Source organism: Pristiophorus japonicus, chromosome 3 (genome assembly GCF_044704955.1).
Source record: "Pristiophorus japonicus isolate sPriJap1 chromosome 3, sPriJap1.hap1, whole genome shotgun sequence".
NCBI lineage: Eukaryota > Metazoa > Chordata > Chondrichthyes > Pristiophoridae > Pristiophorus > Pristiophorus japonicus.
Window position 1 is genome coordinate 145,498,201 of NC_091979.1, and position 12,837 is coordinate 145,511,037.

The window sequence follows — 12,837 nt, forward strand, 5'->3', positions numbered from 1 at the left end:
TGAGACTGAGGAATTAATAATGGAGAACAGGGAAATGGCAGAGACTTTGAACAAATATTTTGTATCGATCTTCATGGTAGAAGACACTGAAAACATCCCAATAGTGTATAATCAAGGGGCTATAGGGAGGGAGGAACTTGATACAATCACTATCACTATAGAAGTAGTACTCAGTAAAATAATGGGACTAAAGGAGGACAAATCCCCGGAACTGATGGCTTGCATCCTAGGGTTTTAAAAGAAGTGGCTGTAGAGATAGTGGATGCATTGATTGTAATCTACCAAAATTCCCTGGATTCTGGGGATGTCCCAGCCGATTAGAAAACCGCAAATGTAAAAAAGGAGACAGGCAGAAAGCAGGAAATAATAGACCAGTTAGCCTAACATCTGTCATTGAGAAAATGCTGGAGTCCATTAGTAAGGAAGCAGTAGCAAGACACTTGGAAAAGTATGATTCAATCAAGCAGAGTCAACATGGTTTTATGAAAGGGAAATCATGTTTGACAAATTTGCTGGAGTTTTTTGAGGATGTAACGAGCAGGGTGGATAAAGGGGAACTAGTGGATGTGGTGTATTTGAATTTCCAGAAGGCATTCGATAAGGTGCCACATAAAAGGTTACTGCACAAGATAAAAGTTCACGGGTTAGGAGTAATATATTAGCATGGACAGAGAATTGGCTAACTGACAGAAAACAGAGAGTCAGGATAAATGTGTCATTTTCCGGTTGGCAAACAGTGACTAGTGGGCTGCCGCAGGGATCGGTGCTGGGTCCTCAACTATTACAATCTATATTAATGACTTGGATAAAGGGACCGTGTGTAATGTAGCCAAGTTTGCTGATGATACAAAGATGGATGGGAAAGCAACTTGTGAGGAGGTCACAAAAAAATCTACAAAGGGATATAGACAGGTTAAGTGAGTGGGCAAAAATTGGGCAGGTGGAGTATAATGTGGGAAAATGTGAGATTATCCACTTTGGCAGAAAAAATAGAAAAGCAAATTATAATTTAAATGGAGAAAAATTGCAAAGTGCTGCTGTACAAAGGGACCTGGGGTCCTTATGCTTGAAACACAAAAAGTTAATATGCAGTTACAGCAAGTAATCAGGAAGACAAATGGAATGTTGGCCTTTATTGCAAGGGGGATAAAGCATAAAAGCAGAGAAGTCCTGCTACAACTGTCAGGGTATTGGTGAGGCTACACCGAGAGTACTGCATACAGTTTTGGTGTCCATATTTAAAGAAGGATATACATGCATTGGAGAATGTTCAGAGAAGGATCACAAGGTTGATTCGGGAGATGAGGGGGTTGGTTGACTTATGAAGATAGGTTGAGTAGGTTGGGCCTATGCTCATTGGAGTTCAGAAGAATGAGAGGTGATCTTATCGAAACATATAAGCTAATGAGGGGCTTGACAAGGTGGATGCAGAGAGGATATTTCCACTCATAGCGGAAAATAAAACTAGGGGGCATAGTCTCAGAATAAGTAGCCGCCTATTTAAAACTGAGATGAGGAGGAATTTCTTCTCTCAGAAGGTTGTAAATCTATGGAATTCTCTGCCCTAGAGAGCTGTGGAGGCTGGATCATTGAATATATTTAAGGCGGAGATAGACAGATTTTTGAGTGATAAGGGGTTATGGGGAGCGGGCAGGGAAGTGGAGCTGTGTCCATGATCAGATCATCCATTATTAAATGACGGAGCAGGCTCGAGGGGCCAAATGGCCGACTCCTGCTCCTATTTCTTATGTCCTTATGTAGATGGCCTAGCTTCAGACTGCACCATCTCGGCATGGGCTGCAGCAGTAGGGGCTGGCTAGCTGACAGGCAACAGCAAGGACACTGGCAGAGTGGCAGGGATTGGAGCAGGAAGCTGCCATCCTGAGAGCGGATTGCAGGTTCGTGCTCTATGGAGCCACTGCCACTCTACCTTCCCCCGGGCAATAACCTCGTTGCGTTCCATTAGCGCCCCTGGAGGTGCTAATGGAGCTATATAAAAGGGCAATTTCACCCCCTTTGTATTTTTTTTGCTACAATAAATGAATGAATTAAAGAAAGTACTTGCATTTATGTAGCATCCAAAGCAGCTTTATAGACAATGATTTACTATTGAAGTGTTATCGCTCTTATTAAAGCAGCCAAATACAGGAACGAAGATGCAAACAGCATTGTGATGTATGCAACACCTTGTAACCAGCATTCTACCGCCACCAGAGGGTGCATCTATTGGAGTCCCAAGGGATCCCAGCATCCCTTGGGAGCACTGCAAATAAGCAGGCCTCCTATGCTTTGCCAGCACTCTGGAGTCAGAATAAAGGGCTCAAGTTTCGGCCTGAGTTGCTCCTATTTTTTTGGAGCAACTAGTTTAGAATGGAGCATCTTCGAAATTGCAATTCTCGGCATTTAGTTTGCTCCAGTTCAAATGAGTTGGAATAGTTTCATTTTAGAACAGATTTTTTTTTAAAAGGGGCATGTCCAGACACTTACGCCTGTTTTGCAAGTTTAGGCAGTGAAAACTTACTCAAAACTAACTTAGAATGGAGTAAGTGTAGATTTTTGTACTCTCAGAAAAACCTTGCCGACACTTATAAATCAGGCGTAGGGAACGCGAGATTGGGGAGGGGGTGGGGGAAGAGGGGTTTTACAAATATTAAACACTTCACTTTTACAAATAAAGAGCCATCATCAATAATAAATGATAAATAAATCAATAAATCAACCAATAAATCAATCAAAAAAAATTTAAAATTTAAAAATAAAAAAATAATAAAAAATCAATCAATAAATAAAAAATTAAGTTTCTACTCACCTCACCGGTGAAGCCCTCCAACAGTGTACTGGGATGGGCCCCCCCCACCCACTGTCTCTCTCTCTCTCTCTCTGTTTTTGTCAGTGTGTCTCTCTCTGTCTCTGTCAGTGTTTCTCTCTCAGTCTCTGTCAGTGTCTCTCTGTGTTTCTGACAGCGAGGGATGGGGGTGGGGGGAGGGAGGGGGGGAGGAGGGAGGAGGAGGGGGAGGGAGGGCGGAGAGGAGGGGAGAGGGAGGGAGGGTGGAGAGGAGGGGAGAGGGAGGGGGGAGAGAAGGGGGAGGGAGGAGGGGGAGGGGGGAGAGGAGGGAGGGAGTGGAGGGGGAGGCTGAACGGGGGGGGGGGTGGAGGAGCTGACCAGGAGGGAGGAGGGGGGAGCTGAACAGTAATAGTGATGTTGGGGAGGGCATCAAACAGGAAATTAGGGGTGCATGCAATAAAGGTGCAGCAGTTATCATGGGTGACTTTAATATGCATATAGATTGGGCTAACCAAACTGGAAGCAATACGGTGGAGGAGGATTTCCTGGAGTGCATAAGTGATGGTTTTCTAGACCAATATGTCAAGGAACCAACTAGGGGAAGGCCATTTAAACTGGGTGCTGTGTAATGAGAGAGGATTAATTAGCAATCTCGTTGTGCGAGGCCCCTTGGGGAAGAGTGACCATAATATGGTGGAATTCTACATTAGGATGGAGAATGAAACAGTTAATTCAGAGACCATGGTCCAGAACTTAAAGAAGGGTAACTTTGAAGGTATGAGGCGTGAATTGGCTAGGATAGATTGACGAATGAAGCTTAAGGGGTTGACAGTGGATGGGCAATGGCAGACATTTAAAGACCGCATGGATGAACTACAATAATTATACATCCCTGTCTGGCATAAAAATAAAAAAGGGAAGGTGGCTCAACCGTGGCTATCAAGGGAAATCAGGGATAGTATTAAAGCCAAGGAAGTGGCATACAAATTGGCCAGAAATAGCAGCGAACCTGGGGACTGGGAGAAATTTAGAACTCAGCAGAGGAGGACAAAGGAGGATTAGGGCAGGGAAAATGGAGTACGAGAGGAAGCTTGCAGGGAACATTAAGACAGACTGCAAAGGCTTCTACAGATATGTAAAGAGAAACAGGTTAGTAAAGACAAACATAGGTCCCCTGCAGTCAGAATCAGGGGAAGTCATAACGGGGAACAAAGAAATGGCAGACCAATTGAACAAGTACTTATGCTCGGTATTCACGAAGGAGGACACAAACAACCTTCCGGATATAAAAGGGGTCAGAGGGTCTGGTAAGAAGGAGGAATTGAGGGAAATCCTTATTAGTTGGGAAATTATGTTGGGGAAATTGATGGGATTGAAGGCCGATAAATCCCCAGAGCCTGATGGACTGCATCCCAGAGTACTTAAGGAGGTGGCCTTGGAAATAGCGAATGCATTGACAGTCATTTTCCAACATTCCATAGACTCTGGATCAGTTCCTATGGAGTGGTGGGTAGCCAATGTAACCCTACTTTTTAAAAAAGGAGGGAGAGAGAAAACAGGGAATTATAGACCGGTCAGCCTGACATCGTTAGTGGGTAAAATGACGGAATCAATTATTAAGGATGTCATAGCAGCGCATTTGGAAAGACGTGACATGATAGGTGCAAGTCTGCATGGATTTGTGAAAGGGAAATCATGCTTGACAAATCTTCTGGATATTTTTTGAGGATGTTTCCAGTAGAGTGGACAAGGGAGAACCAGTTGATGTGGTGTATTTGGACTTTCAGAAGGCTTTCGACAAGGTCCCACACAAGAGATTAATGTGCAAAGTTCAAGCACATGGGATTGGGGGTAGTGTGCTGATGTGGATTGAGAACTAGTTGGCAGACAGGAAGCAAAGAGTAGGAGTAAATGGGTACTTTTCAGAATTTCAGGCAGTGACTAGTAGGGTACTGCAAGGTTCTGTGCTAGGGCCCCAGCTGTTTACATTGTACATTAATTATTTAGACGAGGGAATTAAATGTAGTATCTCCAAATTTGCAGATGACACTAAGTTGGGTGGCAGTGTGAGCTGCGAGGAGGATGCTATGAGGCTGCAGAGTGACTTGGATAGGTTAGTTGAGTGGGCAAATGCAAGGCAGATGAAGTATAATGTGGATAAATGTGAGGTTATCCACTTTGATGGTAAAAACAGAGAGACAGACTATTATCTGAATGGTGACAGATTAGGAAAAGGGGAGATGCAATGAGACCTGGGTGTCATGGTACATCAGTCATTGAAGGTTGGCATGCAGGTATAGCAGGCGGTTAAGAAAGCAAATGGCATGTTGGCCTTCATAGCAAGGGGATTTGAGTACAGAGGCAGGGAGGTGTTACTACAGTTGTACAGGGCCTTGGTGAGGCCACACCTGGAGTATTGTGTACAGTTTTGGTCTCCTAACTTGAGGAAGGACATTCTTGCTATTGAGGGAGTGCAGCGAAGGTTCACCAGACTAATTCCCAGGATGGCGGGACTGACATATCAAGAAAGACTGGATCAACTGGGCTTGTATTCACTGGAGTTCAGAAGAATGAGAGGGGATCTCATAGAAACGTTTAAAATTCTGATGGGTTTAGACAGGTTAGATGTCGGAAGAATGTTCCCAATGTTGGGGAAGTCCAGAACCAGGGGTCACAGTCTAAGGATAAGGGGTAAGCCATTTAGGACCGAGATGAGGAGAAACTTCTTTACCCAGAGAGTGGTGAACCTGTGGAATTCTCTACCACAGAAAGTTGTTGAGGCCAATTCACTAAATATATTCAAAAAGGAGTTAGATGTAGTCCTTACTACTAGGGGGATCAAGGGGTATGGTGAGAAAGCAGGAATGGGGTACTGAAGTTGATTGTTCATCCAAGAACTCATTGAATGGCAGTGCAGGCTCGAAGGGCCGAATGGCCTACTCCTGCACCTATTTTCTATGTTTCTATGTTTCTATGAACGGGAGGGAGGCCCGAGTCCTGATCTTCACCCAGTGAGCCCATTCGGCCAGGGCTAAGACCGGCGTGCTTCGGGCCCCTCCCACGCAGCCTCGGGGGCGAGGAGCTACTGCACATGCGCGCACACTCTCGCGCACATGTGCAGAGGTTCCGGCACTGTTTTCAGCGCCGGGACCTGGCTCCGCCCGCGACCCCTTGTGCTGCACCACGCCGAGCACAAAGAAGTCGTGAGGAGCTCGCAGAATCACAAGGTTAGTTTGCGGCGCCCTTTTTATTCCAGAAAGTAGGGTGCACTTAATGGAGGTGCGCCGTTTTTACAGAGGGCGGAAACTTGGGCCCTAAGAGACTGAGGTCACACTTACTCAAGTCTGCAGCACTCACTCACATTGCTTTATGTGAGACTTAACAACTGGCGATGAGTAATAGATAACGAACAATCACGCCAAAATGCAGAAAAGTGTTGGTGTCCTGGAGAAATTCTCAGAAGGTTTTAATTACGAAGCCTTCGTGGAGCGACTCGACCAATACTTCGTGGCCAACAAGCTGGAAGGGAATGAGAATGCCTCCAAATGAAGGGTGATGCTCCTCACTGTCTGTGGGGCAACAACCTATGGCCTCATGAAGAATCTTCTTGCTCCGGTGAAACCAACTACCAAATCGTATGAAGAACTGTGTACGCTGGTCGGGGAGAACCTAAATCCGAAGGAAAGCGTTCTGATGGCAAGTTATCGATTTGGTACATGTCAACGGTCTGAAGGCCAGGAAGTGGCGAGCTACGTCGCCGAACCAATGCGCCTTGTAGGACATTGCGAATTCAGTGGATTCCTGGAGCAAATGCTAATAGACTTTTTTGTGCTTGGCATTGGCCATGAGGTTATTCTTCGCAAAATATTGACTGTTGAAACACCGAACCTGAGCAAAGCCATTATGATTGCCTCGGCATTTATTTCCACCAGCAATCACAGCAAACAAATTTCACAGCATAAAGATGCATCGGCAAGTACTGTACACAAAGTAATGTCATTTTCAGGCAGGAATGCATATGACAGAACATACACGCCTGCAGCTGCACGATCTCAGATGACTCAGAGTTGGCCATCAAGTGTGAATGCGAGGCAACCAACACCTTGTTGGCGCTGCGGAGGTGATCATCGAGCCCATCAATGTCGCATCAAACGCTATGCTATGTGGAACAATGGGACATCTCCAGAGAATGTACAGATGAGCTGCAAACTCTGCAAACCACCACGTTGCAGAGAAAGACCGATTCATGGCGGATCAAACTGAACTAGAGACTCGAACCGAGGAGGCAGAAGTGTACAGGGTACACACCTTCACCACGAAATGTCCACCGATCATGTTAAAAGTTGAACTGAACAGAATTCCAGTATCCATGGAATTGGACATGGGTGTGAGTCAGTCTATGATGAGCAAAAAGGCCTTCGAGAGACTGTGGTGCAACAAGGCACAAAGTCCCAAGCTGAGCCCTATTCATACCAAGCTGAGAACTTACATTAAAAAGCTGATCCTGTAATTGGCAGCGCAGCAGTAAAAGTCTCCTATGATGGAGCAGTGCACGAACTACCACTATGGATTGTACCAGGAGATAGCCCCACACTGTTCGGCAGAAGCTGGCTGGGAAAAATCCGCTGGAACTGGGACAACATCCGAGCGCTTTCGTCCGTCGACAACGCTTCATGTGCCCAGGTTTTGAGCAAGTTCCCGTCGTTGTTTGAACCAGGCATCAGAAATTTCTCTGGGGCGAAGGTGTAAAACCACTTGCTTCCCGGTACACGGCCCATCCACAACAAGGCACATGCGGTGCCATACATGATGCGAGAGAAAGTGAAGATTGAGCTGGACAGGCTGCAACGAGAGGGCATCATTGCGCTGGTTGAGTTCAATGAGTGGGCCAGTCTGATTGTTCCGATTCTCAAGGCCGATGGCACGGTCAGAATTTGTGGGGACTATAAAGTAATGATTAACCGTTTTTCGTTGCAGGACCAGTACCCGCTACCCAAGGCAGATGACCGATTTGCGACCCTGGCTGGAGGAAAGACGTTCACCAAGTTGGACCTGACCTCAGCTTACATGATGCAGGAGCTGGCGGAATCGTTGAAAGGCCTCACCTGCATCAACACGCACAAAGGTCTGTTCATCTACAATGGATGCCGGTTGGGATTCGATCGGCCGCGGCAATTTTTCAAAGGAACATGGAGAGTCTACTAAAGTCGGTTCCACGCACCGTGGTTTTCCACGACGACATATTGATCACAGGTCGGGACACCATTGAACACTTGCAGAACCTGGAAGAGGTTCTAAGTTGGCTAGATCGTGCGGGACTCAGGTTGAAACGCTCGAAGTGTGTTTTCCTGATGCCAGAGGTCAAGTTCTTTGGGAGAAGAATCGCAGCAGACGGCATCAGACCAACCGACGCCAAGACGGAGGCCATCAAGAACGCACCGAGACCACAGAACATGATGGAGCTTCGGTCGTTCCTGGGACTCCTCAATTATTTTGGTAATTTCCTACCTGGGTTAAGCACCTTGCTAAAACCTCTACATGTGTTGCTACGCAAGGGAGATGACTGGGTATGGGGGAAATCACAAGAGACTGCTTTTGAGAAATCCAGAAATCTGTTATGCTCCAACAAACTGCTTGTTCTGTATGACCCATGTAAATGTTTAATGCTAGCTTGCGATGTGTCTTCGTACGGGGTCGGGTGTGTGTTACAACAAGCTAACGAATCGGGAACTTTGCAACCGGTCGCTTATGCGGCCAGGAGTTTGTCCAAGGCCGAAAGGGCCGACAGCATGATTGAAAAAGAAGCTCTGGCATGCATTTACGGGGTGTAAAAAATGCACCAGTATCTGTTTGGACTCAAGTTCAAGTTAGAAACTGACCATAAGCCGCTCATTTCGCTATTCTCAGAGAGCAAAGGTATTAATACCAATGCCTCTGCTTGCATCCAAAGATGGGCGCTCACGCTGTCTGCATATAACTATATAATTCGCCACAGGCCAGGCACAGAGAACTGCGCTGATGCTCTCAGTCGGCTACCATTGCCCACCACCGGGGTGGAAATGGCACAGCCTGCAGACTTGCTCTTTGTGATAGATGCATTTGAAAATGAAAAGTCACCCGTTACGGCCCGCCAGATCAGGACCTGGACCAGCCAGGATCCTTTACTGTCCCTTGTAAAAAACTGTGTCCTCCATGGGAGCTGGTCCAGCATCCCAGCAGAGATGCATGAAGAGATCAAGCCGTTCCAGCGGCGCAAACTTGAAATGGCCATACAGGCGGACTGTCTTTTGTGGGGTAATCGCATGGCTTTGCCGAAGAAAGGCAGGGAAATGTTCATACACGACCTACACAGTATCCACCCAGGCATAGTAATGATGAAAGCTATAGCCAGATCCCATGTGTGGTGGTCCGGCATCAACATAGAAACATAGAAACACAGAAATTAGGTGCAGGAGTAGACCCTTCGGCCCTTCGAGCCTGCACCACCATTCAATAAGATCATGGCTCAGATTTGGAGTCTTGCGTGCGCCATGCAACACTTGCTCTCAACTGAGCAATGCACTCAGGGAGGCACCGCTGAGTTTGTGGTCATGGCCCTCCAAACCGTGGTCTAGGATTCACTTTGACTTCGCTGGCCCTTTTCTAGGCAAAATTCTTTTTTGTTGTTGTGGATGCGTATTCAAAATGGATTGAGTGTGTAATAATATCTGTAAGCACGTCCACTTCCACTGCCACCATCGAAAGCCTACGAACCATGTTTGCCATGCACAGCCTGTCTGATGTCCTGGTCAGCGACAATGGGCCGTGCTTCACCAGCGCTGATTTCAAGGAATTCATGACCCGCAATGGGATCAAACATTTCACATCTGCCCCGTTCAAGCCCGCATCCAATGGCCAGGTAGAACGGGCAGTCCAAACCATCAAGCAAAGCTTGAAACGCATGTCGGAAGGTTCCCTGCAGACCCGCCTGTCCTGAGTCCTGCTCAGCTACCGCACAAGATTCCACTTGCTCCCGGGGTTCTCTCTGCCGAACTGCTCATGAAAAGGGCGCTCAAAACAAGGCTCTCTCTTGTCCACCCTGATCTCCATGATCATGTTGAGGGCAGGCGGCATCAACAAAGCATGTACCATGATCGCGCAAATTTGTCACTCGATATTGAAGTCAATGACCCTGTATTTTTACTCAACTGTGGACATGGTCCCAAATGGCTTGCTACATTCTCATAGCCAAAAAAGGGAGTAGGGTGTTTGAGGTCAAACTTGCAAATGGACTAACTTGCAGAAAGCATTTTCACAGACAGCCATGAGCAACCTGAAGAGGACACCATCTACTTCGACCCTCCGATACACACACAAATGGCAACCGACATCACAGTTGACCACGAAGCTGAACTCATCATCCGCAGCAGCCCAGCAAGGCCAGCTGTGCAGCAGCCCAGCGAAGGCCCAACCAACTCACCTGTACCTGTGTTTGTACTAAAACGATCGACTAGGGAGTGGAAAGCCCCAGATCATCTCAACCTGTAAATAAGTGTACTATTGACTTTGGGGGGGGGGGGAGTGATGTTATGTATGCAACACCTTGTAACCAGAATTCTACCACCAGCGGGTGCATTTGTTGGAGTCCCAAGGGATCCCAGCATCTCTTGGGAGGACTGCATATAAGCAGGCCTCCCATGCTGTGCCAGCACTTTGGAGTCAGAATAAAGAGACTAAGTCACACTTACTCAAGTCTACAGTACTCAGCCACATTGCTTTATTTGAGACATAACAAGCATGGTCCCAAAAATAGCAATGGAACAAATGCTAACCAGGACATCAGGACACCTCTTTAAATGGGATCTTTTATGTACAACAAACAGGCAGATGGGAGCTCCAATTTAACATCTCATTCAAAAAACTTCTGAGAATGCAGTACTCCCTCAGTTCTGCACTGCATTTTTAGCTAGATTATGTACTCAAATCTTAGTGGGGCTTTAACCCACAATCATCTAACTCAGATGAAAGTGCTATCAGAGAGCCAAACTGGCACTTAATTGACAAAAAGAGTTAAGGCTCATCATTATCAAATAGAATAGTGGTAAAATCAGTCTATAGTCAGGCCTAGGATGAGAAGTGTTATTAACCCAGATCAGATATAATGCCGTAGTTCGAACCCACATTTAAATTTACTGCAACAGCTAAAGATAAACCTAGTCAGTTCAGGTGGATATAAGTAAAATACTGTTAATGTTTGATATGTTTTACTGAACAACAGATTGACAAAAGAGGTATTAGTAATGGTAATGTTTAGTTATCTGTGTTTAAATGCTTGGTTTAAATTAAAATGAGTGTGATTTAACTGTAGTAACAATTAACTAATTATATATATATGTAGAAAATGATTATGCATAATTAGATTCCTGGGGAATGAAATTGCCCTGCATCCCGATCGGGGGTGGTAAACTTCCGGGCCCAGAATTTTATCCGCCGGCCCGGAAGTCCGACCCCGATGCTGAATTGGGCATGTGTGTCCCGCCACGGAAGCAGAGCACTGTCTCCGACGCTCTGCGTCCTTGGAGGGACGTTCCCGCGGCGTTGAGTGCAGCGCTATGCGGATTGACGTGCTACAACGCCCCTCCCTTTAATTTAAAGGGAAGGGCCACTGCAAACTCTGCAGGCCCTTTGGTGGCCACCATGAGCCAACAGGAAGGCAATCGACTGGGCCAGCAGACCGGCACCCATAACGGCGTGCAGGGCTGCATGATGGTGGGCCGGTCGTTGCGAGGACCGCCATTGTCGAGGCGACGGAAGAATCGGCCGACAAAAAAAACATGGCAGCCTGAGGCACAAAAGGCCTTCTCTTTAAGGGGCGTCCCGGCGGCGGGTGTCCGCTGTTGGTGACATTGGACAACACCATCCACGCGGCCCATGTGGCAATTTCCCCTGCGGGGCGCAAAGGGATTGGCGCGGTCTGCCCGGAGAGCGGCGCTACTGGCACATCGTCCCCCAAACCTCTGGGGCAATTTCCCGGGAGACACAGATGCCCCCCCCTTGCCCGGGCAAAAATCTCATTGCATCCCGTTAGCGCCCCCCGGATGCACTAACGGGACTATAAAAAGAGGCAATTTCGGCCCCCTGTTGTATTAATAAATTATTAGTTTACGACCATATTATTCACTCTTTTGGAACAAATATCACTTTCAGCATGGTCCTGTTGCAGATATAAGGCAGTCAAGGTTTGTAGGGAAATACAATACAGAATAATAACAATGACTAATATCTAGCCAACACAGTGTTAATCAATTCTCACTGTGCATCATAGTTTTCTCTATGTTTGAAAAAGGCGTTAATAACCTTTTGCTTGTTACTATTTATGACCTGTTAGCCTAATGGCAGTTGGGTGTGGTTTTTAAATGGGCAATTTCATGCAATGTGACTCTGTTAGTGGGAATGGCAAAAAAAGAATCCCACCACAATGCACCTGCAATAAAGATCCTTTAACACTTCTCAAGGAGATAACAAACCAATTATTGCAAGGCTTGATGATCCAATGGAATGTGCAATATTTGTGTGTGAAGAAAAATTGCAAAAATCTTGATTTACCACATGTCCCTGCGTTTAGTTAGAACTAATAATAAAAACAGAAAATGCTGGAAATGTCAGCAGGTCAGGCAGCATCTGTGGAGAGGAAGCAGAGTTAACGTTTGGGGTCGATGACCCGTTATCAGACCTCTGCTTCCTCTCCACTGATGCTGCCTGACCTGCTGACATTTCCAACATTTTCTGTTTTTATTCCAGATTCCAGCATCCTCAGTATTTTGCTTTTGTTTTAGTTAGAAACATTTAGTTTATTAAAATGAGTGACACCTCAGGTTTTCTTTAAACATTGCAGTTGTTTCCATGTTTCAGCGTGACATTTTTAAGAAGTAAAGATTCCAATTAAAACACAAAAAAAGATGACTAGACAATTTCTGGATACAAAGATTTAATGTGAAATTGAGTAGACTACTAAGATATTTTTAATCTATTTTTTATTTTGGGGAAGAATGCAGCAAGGTGATAAAAAGCAT